The sequence below is a fragment of the Cricetulus griseus genome, chromosome 8 (assembly GCF_003668045.3).
Source record: "Cricetulus griseus strain 17A/GY chromosome 8, alternate assembly CriGri-PICRH-1.0, whole genome shotgun sequence".
Classification (NCBI taxonomy): Eukaryota; Metazoa; Chordata; class Mammalia; order Rodentia; family Cricetidae; genus Cricetulus; species Cricetulus griseus.
Window position 1 is genome coordinate 23,785,953 of NC_048601.1, and position 19,274 is coordinate 23,805,226.

At 50.1% G+C, this 19,274-nt stretch overlaps 1 protein-coding gene across 12 annotated transcripts in view; it reads left to right on the forward strand.

The window, feature by feature from the left end:
- The first annotated feature begins 2,664 nt into the window (after positions 1-2,664).
- The window catches only part of Mical3 (microtubule associated monooxygenase, calponin and LIM domain containing 3), a 181,762-nt gene continuing 165,152 nt past the window's right edge, over positions 2,665-19,274 (forward strand). For 8 of the 12 annotated variants that reach the window (XM_035448519.1, XM_035448523.1, XM_035448524.1 and 5 more), the window contains exon 1: positions 2,665-2,815. The gene's annotated coding sequence lies outside the window, so the exon portion shown is untranslated. The remainder of the gene's footprint in view (positions 2,816-19,274) is intronic. The other 4 variants (XM_035448529.1, XM_035448530.1, XM_035448520.1 and 1 more) reach the window with 2 other exon arrangements.

Genomic DNA, 19,274 nt, shown 5'->3' on the forward strand with positions numbered 1-19,274 from the left:
ACCAAACCTGGGGCTTCAAGCAAGCTAAGCATTCACTCTGCCACAGGGCTCCCAGCCCTGACATGATCTCTTATTAGAGTGCAGTAGATTTATCAAAAATAGGAGACAGCGTTTGTCTCACTTTGCTTTCAATTGCTATGATAAAAACACCACGATCAAAAGGGACTTGAGGAAAGTGTTTATTTTAGCTTATAGTTGTAGTCCATCAGGAAGAGAAGTCCGGGCAGGAACCGATGCAGAGGCCATGGGGGTGGGGTGGGGAGGGTGTGCTGATTAATGGCTTTCTCCTCATGTTGCTCACCCTGCTTTCTTACACACCCCACTTGCCCAGGGGTGGCAATGCCCACACTTGGCTGGGCCCTCTTACATCAATCCTTAATCAAAAAAAATGCCTCACAAACTTGCCTACAGGCCAATCTGATGGAGGCACTTCCTTAGTTGAGATTCCCTCTTCCCAAACAACCCTGGCATGCTTCAAGTTAACAAACAACAAAACACCCTGCCACGCCCCCCACGCCCCCACCCTGGCCTCCTCCAGCACAGCGTTGCACTGCAGGATTATGAGGGTGGTTGCTAGAGTCTGGCCTCAATGGGCCCTTGTAGAGATGAGCTCTTAGTTTTTTCTCTCAGGAGGAATAATGGTATGAATGGAAATAATGCACTTCATAGCACTGATGTGAGGTCGGAGTGAGGTGACGCACATAAACCTCTCCCAGCAGTACCCAGCACATAAGATACACTGTGTCTGCTTAGTCAGTTTCTTCAGTTATGACAAACATACCTGGCATGAACAGTTTAAGGGAGGAATCCCTTTTAATTCGTGGTTTTCCATCTTTGGTTCCTGGCTCTGTTGACTTGGGGCCCCTGCTCTCAGGCAGAAGAGCATAGCAGTGGGAACATGCTCACCTCGTGGTGGATAGGAAGCAGAAGACAGGAAGAGGCCAGGAACAAGATAACTCCAAGGACTGGCTTCTAACGACCTACTTCAACCAGTGAGGCCCCACCTCCTAAAGTTTCCAGCACCTCCCAAAATAGCATAGCAGCTGGGGGCCAAGCATCAAACACAGGAGCCTTTCTGAAGGACAGTTTTTATCTAACCAAGCAGTAGCAGCTACGGGATACTTAGAAACAGGCTTGCATTTGAGGGCAGAAAACATGGAAAATTCGGGTCATGAGGGCACATGGTAGGTAGAAATGGGAGTCCTTATATGTCAGCAGCTACAGTTAGCCCGTCCAAGAAGGCTGCCTATCGGAACGGGACTTCTGGAAGATTCGTTGTCTGGCTGCAGGTATAACTCTTAGGAAAGGCATCCGGAATACCTTACAGTTTGGACGCCGAGGAGTCCAGGCTGAAAAATTCTGAAATAAAGGAAGTGGAGGGTGACAAAGTGTTTGTCATCAAGCCGGAGGGCTGGAGTTGGATCCCCAGGGCTCACGGTGGGAGAGAAGTGACTCCTAAAAGTTGTCCTCTGACCTCCACACGCGCCCCACGCCACCTCCCAAATAATAAGTTTAAAAAATGTAAATAGAGTACAATTGGTCTGAGGCAGTCCTAGCTTTCTGGAGTAAAAGTCTAAAATGGAGCCGAGAAAGCCTTCAGGAATGTCTGTAGGTCTTCAGCTAGACCGAGAGCACGGTGAACCCTGCATAGCTGAGTGGTGTGCTACAGACTTTCAGCCAGGAACAAATTCTTCAGCAGGGCCCGAGGGTCATCAGCCCGGGGGTTTGCTGCTGAAAGGCCAGAATCCTGCACAGTCCAGCAGGCCAGTGAAGAATTAACTGAAGCCTCGTCGCCTCTGGGAGAGCAGACCTTAGGAGGCGCGGTCTACACACCCGGGTAGGAAGAATGCTCTTCCTTAACATATGAAAGAACCTCGGAAAGAATATTCGACCTGCCTTCCCGCAATAAGATACGATATACAGTAATATACTATATGCAGCAATGTCTGTAAAGGTGTGAGTCAGAAGGTCTACCCACTTCCAACCAAAGTTCTTTAAGACGCCTGGAATTGAACAGACTAATGATCGGCAAGGGATGAGGCAATAAGAGGAAGGCTTGCTAGAGGTCATCCACATCGGATTGGAAAAGGAAACCGAGGCAGGGAGTTGGCGTTACCCACTCAAAGACAGAGATATAGGATTCAATTCTCCCAAGTTTCCTATAGCTCCCCCCCCCCCCGAAAATCCTACACTTTTCTATTCTGTCCCATCTGGATGAGATCAGGAAGAAAATTCTAGTTTTGTTTTGTGGAGGCTTCCGAGAGCAACAAACAAGTCCCCTTTAAGGGCGTCCCCCAGTCTCGGGTCTGGCCGGCTTTGATATGCCCCCGGTGTTATCCCGTTGGCCGTTTTGTGTGGCTCCTCGCCCCTTCCAAGATCCCCAGCCAATCACCTCTTTCCTCTCCTACTCCCTTGCGCTTTCAGGAATGTACCATATGGTCCGGGCCGAGGGGGGGTGGAGGGAGCGTGAGTGAGTAGTAGCTATGCATTCCTTTACCTTCTGCCTGTGACTCGTGATCTTTTCAGGGAATCGAGGCTGGCGGTGGCAAGCCGGTCCCTAAGAACGAGAAGCACGGGCGAGCTGCAGGAGCACTGAGCGCGCGCTCCCCTGTTCGGGTCGGTGGTCTAGCCTGGAGGGCCGCAGCCTCCGCCCTCCCATGTGCCCGCCCCGCCCCGGCGGCGCCGCTGCGCTGCTGCCGCCGCCGCTGCTGCCGGCCGGACGCTGCGGGCTAGCGCGCGGGGGCTGCGGCTGCGTGTCCCGGCGCGCGGCTGGGTGGCCCCGCCGGCCACGAGGACACAGCAGCATGAAGCAGAGGTGAGCGCCGCGCTCCTGCGGGGAGCAGCGGCATCCCGCCCACGCTGCGCCTCGGTGTGCACGGGGGTCGGCGGCTGGCCCACGGGCGGCTTTGGCTTGGGTGGCCGCGTCGCCCCGATGTGTGGCTGGGACGTCCCTCTCGGGCAGCCCCGGGGCCCCGGCCCGCCTTGTGCCTGGAGCCTTCCTTTGGCGGACGCGTGCGTCCCGGGCGCTGGCGAGGAAGCCCCTCTGCGCTTCCCGCGCTGCCGGGCCGGTTGTCCGGGTCCCTGACCTCCAGGAATCGGGTGCTAGGTCAGGTCGCGCCCTGGGGGAACTCAAGTGAGCCGTCTCGCTAGTGGGAGAGGGACTGAGTGTCTGGGGCTGGGTGTGCCCAAGGAGGCTTTGTAGGGGCGAAGACCCAGCCTGGGCAGTGGGGTTGCGCTCCCCCATGTCTCCAGTCTGGAGCCCAGCCGGCTCAGTGTGTAGGTTGCCGAGGTCGTCATGGCAGGTGGCCATGAGGGAACTCTTGACATTTCCGTCTGGTGGTAGACTGAGTGGGGTGCAGGCAGCCACCGAAGCTTATCTCAGCGCCGCCCCCCTTCCTAACTGCCTTACAAAGTGACAACACTGTTGGAGGTCCCCGTGGCACACTAGACATCCCTCGCTCAAGAATAACCTTGGAGAGCCAGCCCTACCCAGATATGGGTTTGTCTGATGTTCTCAGACAGCCAGCCGGCGTGATGGCCGATTGCAGGTTTTGGCGTCTCTGCTTGGCAGGGATCGCATCATCCAGCTCTTTCACAATTGTTGCTGGGAAGAGGGGGGTCCTTCAGGCGCCGCAGCACAACTGGGGTCGTGGGTCAACCTTGTATCCTTGCTGATTTTTTTTTTTCTCCCGAGTCTGGAGACAGAAAGTTATTTCCAAGAATACACACCACATCCGTATCGCTTTGATTTTAATGCTTAAGTCAGACATTAATTATGGCTTGTGTGAAATGGATTAATGCAGAGAGCAACGGAGATCATTGCAGACGTGGTATTTGTTTATTTAAAGTGTGCTGTGGATGCAGAGAATAGCATTTAAATACCAGGACATCAGTGTGTGTTTGGCCCCATTTGACTATTTGCCACATACACAACCATTTGGGATGATGGTGAGAGTGGGATTTTATGATAGAAAGACATCTTACAGATTGCTGCTGCCAGCAGGAGTAAGTTCACTCATGACCGGGTTACAAAGGATACTGTTCATTGTGGCTGCCTTCTGTGAGCCCATCTCCCAAAGGCCTTTAAGAGGATATCATAAATTTCATACTTGATCTCCACATGCACTCAAGTCAGTTATTTTAGCCTTACAGTGAGCTTTTCTTATGCTCTATGTTGTAAAAGTCTTAAGTGTCTTTTAATGGTGTCTACTATGTAGCATGAGTTGATTTCAGAATTATAGCTAAGACAGTGTCTGGTGGGTGGTTCCTCAGCTCCAGCTCTTTTCTGTGTTTAGGATAGCACCAACTTTTGAGAAGTCTAAAACTTGACTGCCAATTGGTTGGGGCTCTCTCCCTACCAGGATGTTTGTATCCTGTGGTTTCTAGATGTGGGAGAGAAAATAATGTCAGAAAAGTATTTCTCGAAGTGCTGAGGACATAGTAGGTGTTTTTTTGCACAGTGCTGAGAGTACATGGTAGGTGTTAGTAAGCCCTCTTTGATTGGAAGACCTGGCTGGGGATGGAGTTGGGCCTCCAGCCCTCCTCTCCCTGAACTGGAGATCAGCTCCTCTCCCTCCCTCTCCCACGTCGTGCTTTCTAGACATTTTAATAGGAGGTTGTAAGCGAAACACTTCTGGACTAGGAGAAATTAAAGAAGGAAAATTGAGGTTTTCCATCTGTCTCATGCATTTTTTTTTGTTGTTGTTATAGTTTGTTGTTTGTTTTGTTTAGAGACAGGATCTCTTTCTGTGTATTCCAGTCTGGCCTTAACTTGCTAAGTAACCCAGGCTGGCTCCTCACTCTCCAGCCTTCTGCCTGAGCTTACTCAGTGCTGGGATTACCACTACCACTGACCCTTGTGTGTTCCCTCTTTTGCTTTCTTTTCTCTTCTTTCTTTCTCTTTTTTAAAGATAGGGCCTTGTATAGCCTGGGCTAGCCTTGAACTCCTGTACAGCCAAGGATGGCCTGCTTGATTCTGCTTTGTGGCAAGGGAGCTCCTCCTGCCTGCCTCTACTTCATGAGTGCAGAGATGGCAGGTGTGACCCACTACACCCAGCAGTATGCTGCATTTTAAATATTTATTTTTATTTACAGGTGTGTGTGTGTGTGTGTGTGTGTGTGAGAGAGAGAGAGAGAGAGAGAGAGAGAGAGAGAGAGAGAGAGAGAGAGAATGAGAATGTCTCTGTGTGTGCCACATATGTGCTGGTCCCTTTGGTGCTGGGAGTCAAACTTTTGTCTTCTGGAGACTTGACCTTCTTTGATCTGTTCTGGAACTCCACTCTGTAGACCATGCTGGCCTGGAACTCACAGAGATCCACCTGCCTCTGCCTCCTGAGTGTTGATTACTCTTGTAGGTGAGGATTTTACTCAGTGGATTGATATGCCCAAGTAGAACTAGAATCATTACTTAATTTTTCCAGACAGTGACATCTGAGAAGTGGCCAGGACGGCTGAAGCTGGACCAGCAGGCAGGAGTAGCTTTCGTGGACTCTGTTCTGGGCTCGGCAGGGAGCCACCGTTTGCCTCCTCCCTTCTTGCAACTGGTCCTATGAGCAGATTAAAAGGCTATCAGAGCTAATGTACTTGGGAAAATAGGAACCATCATTGGTTTGTTTATGTTGCATGATATTGGGCGTGACATTTGTACAGAAGCCAGACTCTGGATTCAGGTGCTTTCTTTGAAGAGGTGAACTTTTTCTTCACCAGTCGGTCCTCTGTGGAGGCAGGTGCTTGGGCCTCTCTCAGTGCGGCCAGTGCTCTACCACTGAGCCACACCCCCAGTCCCATCTTGTTGATTCTTACTTGACTGCAATGTAGTCAAATTGTAGTACAGTGTTTCCCGATTTATAGATGAAGAAACAGAAGTGATGTGATTGGCTCTGAGTACAAATTCATTGATCCTTGATTTGAATTTTTTTGTGTTTTATTCCACTGATGCCTCTGGAGGGAAACACGCCCACACCCCTCTTGTTTTTAGGTACCGAAGTGTTTGTGGCAGCCCATTGTACTTTTCTGATTGCTGGTAAGCGATGTCATTACTCTTTGATTGCTGGTCGGTGCCTTGCTAGGTGCACACCGGCTGTTTACTCCTCATAGCTGGGTATAACTTATTCTAGGTATTCCCCGTTTCATAGGACAAACTAGGGATTGATGAGATCCCAGGGCAAGGAAGTGACAGAAAGCCCTGGCTTTCTCTGGAGAGTATTATCCTAGCCCCATGGTACAGTGGTGACTAATGGGCAGATTTTGGGGTCCTGACACCTGTTATAATCTCTACCCCACCCCCACTTTCTGCAGTGAACAGTCATTATTTTAGGGGGGAAACAACTAAAAAATACATTTAAATTTGGGGAGTGTGAAGTATTTGATAAAACCAGACAGGACGATTAGGACCAGAGAGAATGGACGTGGTTCAGGGGCGGGGAGCTAACTGTTCCTCAGACCCGAAGCCCACCCCAGTGCTCAGTCCCTGTCACCTTTCCCTGGTTGAAATTGTAGCATTGGAGACCTGGTGCTTTTGCTAAGGTCTGCAGAAAGGCAGGTGCTCCTTGCCTGCTTTCTCTGGAAAGCTGAACACCTGCTTCCTGACAGATAACACATCACATTATCTAGTTTTGTAGGAATTGGAGGGGACTTTGTTTGGAAATTTACCTAAGTTCATTGAGTGGACTTTCCCTCTTCTTCCAGTCAATCCCTCTGGCATCGTCGTCTTTGGCTCCATTTTTCACAGTCCTCTCATGCATAGGGACTGGGCGGGGCACGTTGGATGTCACACACCTTGGGCGCTTAGATACACCATTAGGCAGAATGACATTGCTGTCCCCGTGAGGCTCAGTCATACATGATCAGCTAGCTGTTTTCTTAAGGGTGGCTTAGCTGTCTGAAGGGGTGCAGATGTGACTACTGAGGACAGGAAGGCAGTTTCTCTAGCCCTGCTGTTGAAAGACCAGTCTCCATTGGCTAATTAGATTTGCATTAGAGGGCAGACTACTTCATCTTAAACAAACAAACAAACAAACAAACAAACCTATGAAGCCGGGTGTTGGTGGCCCTCACCTCTAATCCCAGCACTCAGGAGGCAGAGGCAGGCCAATCTCTTGAGTTCAAGGCCAGCCTGGTCTACAGTAAATTCCTGGACAGCCTCGGCTATACAGGCTATACAGAGAATCCCTGTTGCGAAAACAACAACAACAAACAAACAAAAAGAGGAAGAGATCATCAGAGTAAAGATGGGAGGGGGGACTAGGTTTTACCTCAGTGAAGGTTGGGCGTTCCTGGAAGCTTCTGCTGACCAGGAAGAGCTCTGTTGAGAGCAGTGGAGCCCTTTTGTGTTTGTCAAATGCTGCTTCCTCCTGTAGCTCCTGGCTGTGGGATTGAGGGAGGGGATGGTGGCCGGTGGAGGGGGCTCCCTGCACTGGGAGGGTCTGCCTGTGCTGTTACATTGTGTATGTGGTGAAAGACTAATTCTGGGAAGGAGACAACATGGCCGTGGCTAACTAGTCACTGCCATTGACTTTTCCTTACTGCTTTAAAATAGATGTTCAGGACTGTGGGCGTGGCCCTGTGGTAGGACACTTGAACCCCAGCACCATTTAAACTGACGAAGTTCTACTTTGTTTGATCCAACCTGCCTTGTCTTTTTGCCTCTGCCTGTGGAGCCTGGGAAGGCTTTCCACCTTGGAAGCCTGGGGAGGAGGGGGACAGTACCTCCCCCTCCCCCAGCTGCCCTGTGATTAGGGATTCCAGGGTTCAGGAATGGGAAAGAGAGAGGTGGGGAGAGCAGCCTGCTGGAGCTGTGGGCTATTAACAGTCCTGATCACATGACCATGGTGGCAGACAGTGGAGAGCCCTGACTGCAGTCTTAAGCCAGCCTGGGTGCAGCCAACGGAGCAGGAAGAAGTGCCCTTACCATCCATCCCTCTTTCGACTAAGGGTGGCGGTATCGGGGTTCTCCTGCAGGCCTTCGCTCTGCACCTGTGCCCTCAGACTCCTGTGACTACTTTTTCTCTGTGTCACCTGGCTGTCCTGGAACTCACTCTGTAGACCAGGCTGGCCTTGAACTCAAGAGATCCTCCTGTCTTTGCCTCCCATGTGCTGGGATTAAAGGCATATGCCACCACCGGCTGGCAACTCCTGTGACTTTAAAAAACTATATCCACACTTCTCCCTTCCCTCTAGAGTCACCTAACTGAAATGCCTTCAGGAAATGGGTTAAGTAGCATCAGGTTTACTCATTTATTTACTTTTTTGTTTGTTTTGAGGCAGGGTCTCACTAAATCACCCTAGGCCTGGAACTTACTATGTTGACAGGGTTGAATTTGAACTTAGAGCTCCTCCTGCCTCTGCCTCCCGATTGAAGGAGTTGGGATTAAAGATGTGTCCCTCCATGTCTGGCCATATTTCTTTTAAGTGTTCCATTCTGGAACATTTGGAGGACTGCACGGGGCAGTAGAAAGATCTGCAGGGGCCATGGTCTGTGCTGTGGGATCAAGGAATTGTTGAGCATGGCATTTTTCGTCTGTCTTGTTTTGTTTTGTTTTATTTGGCCTGGTGTTTCTCCTTTTTAAATTTTTGGTGATTTTATTTTCTCTCACTTTGTGTATATGTATATATAGTGGTTAATGGTGTATTGTGTGTGTGTATGTGTGTGTAGAGGTTAATGATGTATAGTGTGTGTGTATGTGTGTGTAGTGGTTAATGATATATAGTATGTTTGTGTGTGTAGAGGTTAATGGTATATAGTGTGTGTGTGTGTAGAGGTTAGTGGTGTATATAGTATGTGTGTGTATACAGGTTAATGGTGTATAGTGTGTGTATGTGTGTGTGTAGAGGTTAATGGTGCATAGTGTGTGTATGTGTGTGTAGAGGTTAATGGTGTATAGTGTGTGTGTGTAGAGGTTAATGGTGTATAGTGTGTGTATGTGTGTGTGTACAGGTTAATGGTGTAGTGTGTGTGTGTTTACAGGTTAATGGTGGTGGTGTGTGTGTGTGTGTGTGTGTGTGTGTGTACAGGTTAATGGTGTAGTGTGTGTGTGTGTACAGGTTAATGGTGGTGTGTGTGTGTGTGTGTGTGTGTGTGTGTACAGGTTAATGGTGTATAGTGTGTTCACACAAAGGCACACACGGGAAGCTAAGAGGGCAGCTTTGGGGAGTTGGTTCTCTCCTTTCATTGTGGATTCCAGGGATCAAATTCTGGTGGTCAGGCTTGTGCAACAAGTACTTTTCCCCGATGAACCATCTCCTGGTCCTGGCATGGGTTCATCATTCCCAAGGCTCAAGACCAAATCAGTTGGCATTATCTTATTTTCTTTATGGATAGGAGGTAGGCTGGAAGCCTACCGCTGTGTATGATTAATTGGCAAGTGGACTTTTTTAGAGTGGAGCTTTAGACCCAGTTGGGCCTTGACCAATTGGATTTACTTATTTCCCTTCGAATATGGAAAAGGGAAGTATTTAACTAGAGACTTGAATTCTGTCAGTTTGTTTTCAAAACAGGTAGGCTATTCTCAAAACCAGCCTTGCAGAGGTGGAGGTGGGGTGGGGCCAACTTTCTGTCTTTGGTATTTTAAGTGCCTCTGAACAAGTGGGCCTGAAGGTCAGTGATAGCGGAGCAGCCACCATAGATACTGCTTACCAAGTGCCCATTCTCTGGGTCAGATGCTTTATGGACACCGTTTTTTCCCCCTTCCCCGTTTTACAGTACGGACACTCACTGTTCCAGAAAGGTCATATCCATAAAGCCAGTAGGTTGCATAAGCCGAGCCTATAATTACCGTCATATAAGATGAACCATTGAGGAAGCAAAACAAGGGGGATTGAAGAGGAAATAGACAGGGTTAAGTTGAGTCAAGTCCTAGGATTCACTGAACGCTGTGAGCCCGGCTCTGGTAGAGAAGGCCGGATAAGGAGAGCTCCTGGGCCTATGTCACACTCAGAGAGCCAGAAAGCAAGGAGGAGCAGGGAATTTCCCTGAGGGCTCCAGGTGGTGACACACTCACACTTGACATGTTCATTGAAGAACTTCTACAGAGGCTGCAGAAATCTACCATATTTGTAGGGGCAGCACAAAAGCACTACGCCATCATGTATGCTGATACTTGATTTAACTGGTCAGGACCCCTGAACTTGGAGTGGCAAGCATATACACGGTTGCAGCGCAATGCTTTCCTAGATTGGCCTGCTTGTCTCCTGCATATTATACTGAGGCTTTCTAGACTTAACCTGCCCCCTGTGGTTGTGGCTGGGATGTTTGTATAGGGTTGGGTTGTTTTGTAGCCCTTCCCCAAGGATCTTGGCTGCAGGAAGGGCCCGGCCACCTCCCCTTCCCGTGGACTGCCATTGAGTCCATCACCACTGGGGATCTGTTGGCTAGTGCTCTTGTCCATGCCCAGCCGCTGCTTGCCAAGATGAGAAACAGGTACTCCATCGGCAGTGCAGATCTTCCTAGAGGACGAGCTGCCGGCCACACCCTCTCCCAGGTGTTCTGACAATCCTCATGGTCACTTGGGTTTAGAACCGTGTTAAGATTGCGGGGCTTCTTTGCTGCCACCACTGCAACACTGTTCCTGCTATGACCTCGGAGCCTGGGTGGAGCCTGGTGGTGGTGTTTCAGACTCCTCTCCCAAGCCTCCACCTTTTGAGGCCACTGCTGTATTTGAGGGCTGATGTGAACAAAGGCCTTCTTGGACCTTTCAGTGCTGAGTGTGCTCAGTGAATTGCAGTTTTGCTTGTGTTTTAAGTCTGTTTTCCAAGACCTTTGGGCCACTTAGGTCCATTCTAGTGGAAATGGCTTGTATATCCTGGAAGCAAGTCAAGCGTCTTCCAGCCTCTGCCCCTTGGGTACTGACTTGATTCCATTCGGTGAACAAGTTTGGTCCACACTGCTTCTGAAGAGTTTTTCTCTGACCAGCAATCCCAGAGCCGTGCTCTCGGGCTTAAAGGTGGTGTAGGGCAGTGTCCCCTCCAATAAAGTCGTGCCTGTCTATAGTTCTTGGCTTAAGTGGACTTCATCATGGTAAAGGAATTTTGTGACATAATTCCTTATCTAGGAACACGTTTTTTTTTTTTTTTTTCTTTTTTTTTTTTTAAGATTTTATTTATTTATGTATACAGTCTTCTGCCTGCATGCAGATCTCATTCAAGGTGGTTGTGAGCCACCATGTGGTTGCTGGGAATTGAACTCAGGACCTCTGGAAGAACAGTCAGTGCTCTTAACTGCTGAGCCATCTCTCCAGCCCTAGGAACACGTTTTGTGTGTGTATATGACCTTCAAGCATCCTGATCTTCTACCATTGGCACAAATGACTGCCTGTCTTTTTGTTTTTGTTTTGGATTTTGAAACGGGGTCTTATTATGTGGCCAGGCTGGCCTTGAACTCAGATTCCAGAGGCCTGTGGTGTGAGCCACCTCCGTTGCTTGCCTGCCACTTTTACCCGCCTTTACCTCTTTATTCCACTACTATATACGCAGCCTCAGAGGCACTGAACTGCTGGACCTGGCCTTTAACTTCCCTGGCCTGTCATCTTGACTTGCTGGCGTGGTAGAGCTAGGTACCGTCACGGGCTGTCAGTCAGAGTGTATGCTGTGTTGGCAGGGGCTGGCTGTCCCAGCTTGTGCTCATGCACTATTCATCGGCACGCCAGAAGTTGTCTGTGCCATCTTCTCCAACTGTGCTGCCTCCTCATGCATAGCATGTATAGTTACCTGCCTTTTGTTTGTTTCCAGGTTATTTTGCAAGCTCCTGGTGGGCTCTAAAATACTTGAGCATATGCAAAAGGCAGGGCAATCAGAGTGGCATCGATAGGTCCCCCGTAGTAAAGGTGGCAGAGGGATTTATTTGGCTGAAAAAATGTTAGGCTGAGGGTTGGAAAAGGAACCCATCTCCTGGTGTCTGTTTTAGAAGCACCCTTTATGTTATGGTCTCTTTTTCTCTTTACACTACGTATGCATAGTTATGTGATACCCACTGAATGTGTGGGAGCATAAAGGCTTGGAGAGGCTAGGTGACTTGCCTGAGCTCACTCAGCTCACACATAGTGGCTATAACTCAAGAGTAGAGGCACCGGATTGTGTGGTGGGTAAGAGCACGGGTTCTGACCCCAGACCTGAGCCTATGACCTCGTGTGGGTCGTTGGGGTAGTGGATGGCATGCCTCTGCTTCACGGTTACAGGCAGGTAGAATGCCACCAAGCACATGGTGGCCACACAGTGGCCGTTGTGCCTCTGCTTCTGAACTTGGAGCGCAGGCCTGGGGCTCTGGGATTCCTCTCAGGTAGGGAGCAGCCTTGGGCAGCATGTGTGTGGGTTCGGCTGTGCAGTGAGCCAGGAGCGGGTTTCTGTGCAGAGTCCTGGACAGGAAGCTTGAGCAGTACCAGGTTTAAGGAGGAACCCAGCTGCCACCGGGCCTCTCCTGCAGTCCCATCCAAGGTTGACTTCACCTGCTCCCTTCTAATTGTCTGCTGGCTCTCTGATTACTGCCTGCCTCGTTCCCTGCTGCTCAGCGTTCCCTCTCCTCCTAGGAATCTTTTAAACTTCCTGAAACCATATATTCATTAACTTATTGATCAGGCCTCTTGACCTGCTTCACTGTACTGGGTTTTAGGACAAGGGTAGGTTCATGGCAATGTATGCTGTCACTGCTCGTGATCCTGCCTGCTTCAGAAGATAAAGTACGAACGCAGGCTGTGTGTGCATGTGTATATGTGAGTGTGTATGTGTGTACCTGTGTATATGTGTGTATGCGCATGTGAGTTGCGTGTGTGTGTGTGTGTGTGTGTGTGTGTGTGTAAAGGCAAAAATAGTATGAGCCATTGATTGGGAAAAACAAGGGTAATTACGGCTATAAACTGAGAATCAGTTGTGTGCCCTGCCCAGTGTTTGTTTAGGTGATGCATGCATGGTTAGTTCTGTGTCATCTGGATTTCACAGGTGAGGGCATAGAAACTCTAGCATGGACTAAGGACACGCAGTACATGAAGGAGAGCTACCTCAGGTTTGACCCTGGTCCACACTGACCCCTGGCCTACAAAGGGGTGTGTGATTCATATGCAGCCTGGTCATTGATGATTGTTTAGTTGAGAAGAAGGCCCTTTAAAAAAAATCTTTAACTTGTTTATATAAATGTTTGCTCGCTTAGGAAAGACTGCTTTCCCCCCACACTTTACACATTTTTTTAAAAATTGTTTTTTGACAAGTTTTATAATGTTTTGACTATATTCACCCCTGCCCCAACAACTCCCATATCTGTCTCCCCTTCTCTTCCCACCCAACTCTGTGTCTTTTTTTTTTTTTCCTGCTCATCAAGAACATCCGTGCTGCACCCCCTTCTCCTGAGGCTCAGGGATCATTGCTGGAGAAAGGCGGGGGAAAAGTATAAAAGCCAGAGGCTGTGGATGAATACAAGGAAACATTGTCATCCAGTGCCATCAGGGCAGCGGCTCTATGAACTCACAGCAGTTAGGACAGCATGCACAGCTCTGTGTGAGCTTGAGCCGGGCTGAATCCCCACATAGCCAGGGGAGGTGGATGTGAAAGCCCAGGAAGTTGATATTGGCAGCTAATAGCTCCTGGGAGAGGGACAGTCCATTTTAAGTGCATTGCCTCTGGTAGGTTGCAGTGCAAGGCCACTGGGTACATGGATACATGGATAGCACATAGAAAAGGGTACACAACGGAAGCAGTAGCTCAGAGTTGAGAGTAAACCCGGAATGATGGTGTAGGTAGTGAGGGGTAGCCTGCTGGCTGGGAGCTGAGCATCATTCCTTGAGCCTGAACCGCTGTGCTAGGCTCTGCCTGGGTGCTTGGAGGTGAGTAAGCTGCATTCCTCTCCCTGTGGAATCTTGGTGTAGCTGGGGAGACAGACACACAAATAGGTGACTCCCTCAAAGTGTCGTCAGAGCTGTGATGAGGGTAGATGTAGGGTGCAATTTGAGCTGAGAAGAGGAGCCAGGAATTCTTCCCAGAGCCCTGAAAGGCAGGCTAGTGGCCAGCTGAGACGGTCTTTCTAGAAGATGAGCACGGCCATGAGCAAGTGCATGGAGCCGGTTTGTTCCCAGGGTCCGTGTATGCCTCCGCACACCTTACAGGCAGGCAGGCAGTGAGTCTATGGAGGTGGGGTACACCCAGAGTAACAGATTGGAAGTCACTGGAAGACAGGTAACAGGGTAGGAGAGAGGGGAGAGCAGGGTCGCAGTGGGAGGGGTCGGCACACTTTCTGTGTGGGCTGGGAAAGGAGCATTTTCAGTCCTGGGAGCTGGGTCTTTCTGATGCTTTGTGGTGCTGTCTGCCTTTTCCTGACAGATTTGATGTTCTCCAGATAGAGAGGCAACTGCCAACTGAAGGAATTTCACCTGTGTTCATCTTGGGAGTACATTGGGCTTACTTATAGGATGGGTCATAAGTGATGCGACCAAAACAGTCGCATCACTAGAAATTTCCATTTCGGTGTGGGCGGATGACACCACCCCCCCCCCCAAGCTGCAGCAGAGTCCCCACCCCAGCCAACCTTCCACCTCTTCTTTATTTTTATGTTCATTGGGATTTTGCCTGCATGTACGTCTGGGTGAGGACGCCATGTCCCCTGGAACTGGAGTTACAGATAGTTGTAGACTGCCATGTGGTGCTGAAATTGAACCCCGGTCCTTTGGAAGAGCGGCCAGAGTGGCTTGTGCTCTTTTTGTTTTGTTTTGTTTTGTTTTTCGAGACAGGGTTTCTCTGTGGCTTTGGAGGCTGTCCTGGAACTAGCTCTTGTAGACCAGGCTGGTCTCGAACTCACAGAGATCCACCTGCCTCTGCCTCCCGAGTGCTGAGATTAAAGGCGTGAGCCACCACCCACAGCCCGGCGTGGCCTGTGCTCTTAACTGCTGAGCCATCTCCCCAGCTCCAGCCTTCCACTTATATGCTGGAGTATTTTCCTACCACACACAGCTGGGGCAGGATTACACACAGCTGGGAATCCCCAGTTCCACAAGGGACTGTTAATAGGTCCAATCTTGTGAGGGTCTCCTGATGGTAATGGCTTTGCCTATTCTCAGAGGACAGTGTTCCAGGAATATTGTGAATGGCGTTGAAGATAACGCAGAGCAGATGGGTGTGGCCACAGACCACTGAAGCTGTTATTCATGAAATAAGAATTTCATGTAACTTTCATCTATTATAAAAGTGAATCTTGTTTTGATTTCCCCTCAATCATTTAAATTATAGAAAATACATCGTTAACTTGGAGGTTGGATTTGGCCTCGGGTTGGAGTTTGCACACCCCCAGCAGTTGGCAGTAATTCAGATGTAGCATGACAAAGGATGTTGGCATTGAAGATAAAGAGGAAGGGACCTGATGCCAGGAACATTTTGGAAAGAGGATTCTGATTAGCTAGCAGTGAGGAAAGGGGGAAGCCCAGGCAATGGGAGAGCTTCTGGTTAGATGTTTCCTGGCCCCTTCCGGCGAGCCAAGAGCATGCATGGGTGAGTGCTGGAGAAGGCCCAGGGTAGCAGAGTCTGTCTGTGCTTTCAGGTGCGCAACAGCGGGCCAGCTGTCTGATGTCTCCCTCTGCACGCATGCCATCTTGCCTGTCAGCTAGCTGCTTTTGCCACTTTGGTTTTGGGTGCACTGGCAGGAGGTCCTGCTATAACTGTGTGTTGGGGCCAGGTGGGTGTTTTGGCAGGGTTCTCCTATCAGGAGAAGCTGCACCGGCACTGCTATCTGGATGTATGCGTTAGATTTCATTGTTCATGCTGGCCCTAGTTGCTCTCCCATTGCACCTCTCTATTCACAGCTATCAAAAATAAGACTTGATGTTCCGGTGCCACAGTACCGAGCACCAGGGCACTTAGCATCAATGGGAACTGTGGCCCGATTGTTTTTGAAGCTGGTGCCCCTCCTGTAGCTATTGTTGCTAAGTGGCTGCTCTACTCAGGTAGCAGCAGGCATCGATCACAGGGAATCTGCCTTAGACCCAGTGGGATTCTCCTGCATGCCAACTGGGGCTACTCAGCGCTCCCCCAGGACCAGCACTGGCCTGGAGGGAGAGCAGTGTGGGGCCAGAGGGCCACCTGCTATCACTGTCTTAAACTTGAGGCCCAGTACGCTGTCTTTCCTTGCCGTCCCTGCCAGCTTCGTGAGGATGCCAGTCTACAAGAGAACTACGGACACAGCACGTGAGACCTGTCGTCATGACACGCCTTCCCTTTTGCTGTCTTCTCTCTCACTGAATCTCAGCCTATGGGACATGAGTTCTAAGATGTATCCCTCCCCCCCCACTTCCTGCCCCAGGCTTTAGCTGGTAAATGAAATGAAATTGCAGTCATTTACTTTGGAAAAAAGGTGTGTGAGGGAACCCCAACATTTCTGACTTGGGACAAAATGATTTTCTTCTTGCCACTTTTGAAAAAGACCGAAACCAGGAACAGGAGTGTTTAAACGCGTGCCCCTTGTTCCCTTCAGAGTAACTTGCACAGCTCTGTGGGACGTGATTCTTGGTGTTCTGCTTGGGTGAGGGAGGAGGAAAGGAAGGGAAGGTTGTCTTCTAAGTATGAAGCGGATGACCTACTGTAGGGAGCTAAATTCTGTTACACCTTAATGCTCGCTCTTTGCCTTTGTAAATGCCCGTAGCCTTTGTAGACTTTCCTGGGCCTTCTCAGGACTTAGTTTTTACTGGCCTCTTCAGAGCCGACTCTTATTATCTAGGACATATGAAATGCCAAGGCAGGGGCCCCATCATCTGCAGTCTTAAGGCCTTGCCAAGCATTGAGAGGCTGGGCAGCTGTCAGTGAGGGAGGAGGTGTGGTACCCTCTGCATCTTCTGTAACCCCTTTCCCCATTCCTGATGAGAAATCCTGGGTCCGGCGCTAGATGGGTAGCTCAGAAGTCACTGGATGGTTCGGCCTCACATTCCTAGTCAGGGATGATGTTGGCTTCCAGAAGTGAGAGTAAAATCAGGCAGGCGTGCTCTGAAGCAGCCTAAGGTGCCCTTCACATGCTGCTTCCTCAGCACAGATGGGAACATGCTCGACACTCATGCTGGTGATGGATAGGCTTTGCCAAGCTGCCCTGGCAAGCCTGCTTGTCCTGGACCCTCCAGTCTATGGAATCCACAAAACAATAAGCACACATTTAGCAGCATCAGCTTACCCAGAGACTTTGAGGCGGGGTGTGTGTGTGTGTGTGTGTGTGTGTGTGTGTGTGTGTGTGTGTGTGTGTGTGCAGAGGTTGTGGGCTCTATTTTCAGCATTCACTGTTCACTCTGGATGTCAGTATAACATGAAAGAGTAGCTAGTGAGCAGCAGGAGGGACAAACCTCATGGGTATTCTGCTGCTTGGGGCAGTGTTGATGTTCCCCTGTTGCCCCTGTTCAAGTTGCTTAAGTTTGCTTTGGCTGTATTCCCCACATGCCCCTGCACCTGGGCCTTTACATAGGACCCTCCCCCCCCACCAGCAGCAGAAAGAAACACCCTTTTCTAAGTTACTACAAGACTGAAAACCTAAAAACCCTAAAAGCTCAGGCCACTCAGTTTAAAATTCCAGTGTAAAGTTGAGTGTATTTGACCTGATCCTGTAATCCTAGCTACTACAGGAGGCAGGAGAATTGCTTGAACTCAGGAGACTGAGACCAGGCTTGGCTGAGACTGAAGAGATGGCTCATTGGTTAAAAGAATTGACCGCTCTTCCAGAGGACCCAGGTTCAATTCCCAGCACCCACATGGCAGCTCACACCTGTCTACAACTCCAGTTCCAGAAGATCCGACACCTTTACACAGACACATGCAGACAAAACACCAATGCACATAAAAACAAATGAAAAAAACAGGCTTGGCAACTGTACTGCACAGGGAAAATAATCTTAGCATGACTTGATGTGGTGACCGCACGCTGTTGTTTCCTTCCTTCCTTCCTTCCTTCCTTCCTTCCTTCCTTCCTTCCTTCCTTCCTTCCTTCCTTCCTTCCTTTTTTTGTTTCTCAAGATAGGGTTTCTCTGTGAAATAGTCCTGGCTGTCCTGGCACTCGCTCTGTAGACCAGGCTGACCTCAGACTCACAGAGATCCACCTGCATCTGCCTCCCTAGTGCTGGGATTAAAGGCGTGCAGCTGGCTGTGAGGGTTCTGGGATGGTGGGCTAGAGGCCAGGAAGGCAGATGCGGCATACCCACCAGGTGGGCCTGGGGCAGGGAGGCATCTCTGCCTTCTGTAGACTGAGCATGGAGGAGACTGGACGGTGGCATTTCACCTTCCCAGCCAAAGCTGGACTCAGTTGTAGGTCTGCACATACTGTTCCCCTCCCCCAGAGGACGGCAGCGCTCTGAACAGCATCCAAGACCCGCCTCACCCCCCCACCACTCACACCCCATGTAGCTCAGGGTCAGGCTTCTTCCCAGGTTTGTGGGTGCTACTCATCCCCGTGAGGGATGTGATAGTTCAGTGGGCAAGAATGGGGGGTACCTCAAGGGTGCAACGGCCTGTGGGTGAGGCTGGGAGGGGTGCTGCAGGCTGTAGGCCTATGTGGCTGCAGCTAGCTGATAAGGGAGGAGCAAAGGTGGAAATTCTGCAACAGAAAGGGTGGGTGTGACCGGAGCTTTAGGTGCTTGCTTTTGGGGGGCCGTGTAAGAGTCCCCTTAACAGGCTGGCGAGCCACTCATTCCCATGGGCGTTTGAAGGCTGGGCGGGGAGGACGGCTATAGTATTCTTTTGCGAAGCAAACAGTAACGTCGACAACTAGGAGTTGTCCACTTAGTTGTACAGGCTTTGATGGCAGTTTTGTCTCCTAGGGATGGGACCCATGGGGTGGGCAGGCATGTGTAACAGTAACAGTAAACAGTAACAGGGTGGCAGGATGGATGTGACAAGGTGGTGTAGGAGAAGCTGTCACTTCTGAAGGGGGAGGGAGTTCCCATCAAACCTGTGCTTGGAGGCCCTCTGTGTCTTTATTTCCAAATTGCCCCCTTCATTTGCCTGCCAGAGGTGTGTGATCCGCAGACCCCAGTCAAGGGACTAGGCCAGGCTTCCTTCCTGATGACCAAGAGCTGTGATATATACTCTCAGAAATACATGGTGCCACCTGGGTGTGGTGAGATGAATCTGTAATTTTAGCACTAGGGGAGTGGAGGTAGGAGAATCAACCTGGGTCACATGAGATGCTGTCTTTAAAAAATTACAGTAATGTCGGGCGTTGGTGGCGCACGCCTTTAATCCCAGCACTCGGGAGGCAGAGGCAGGCAGATCTCTGTGAGTTCAAGGCCAGCCTGGTCTCCAGAGCGAGTGCCAGGATAGGCTCCAAAGCTACACAG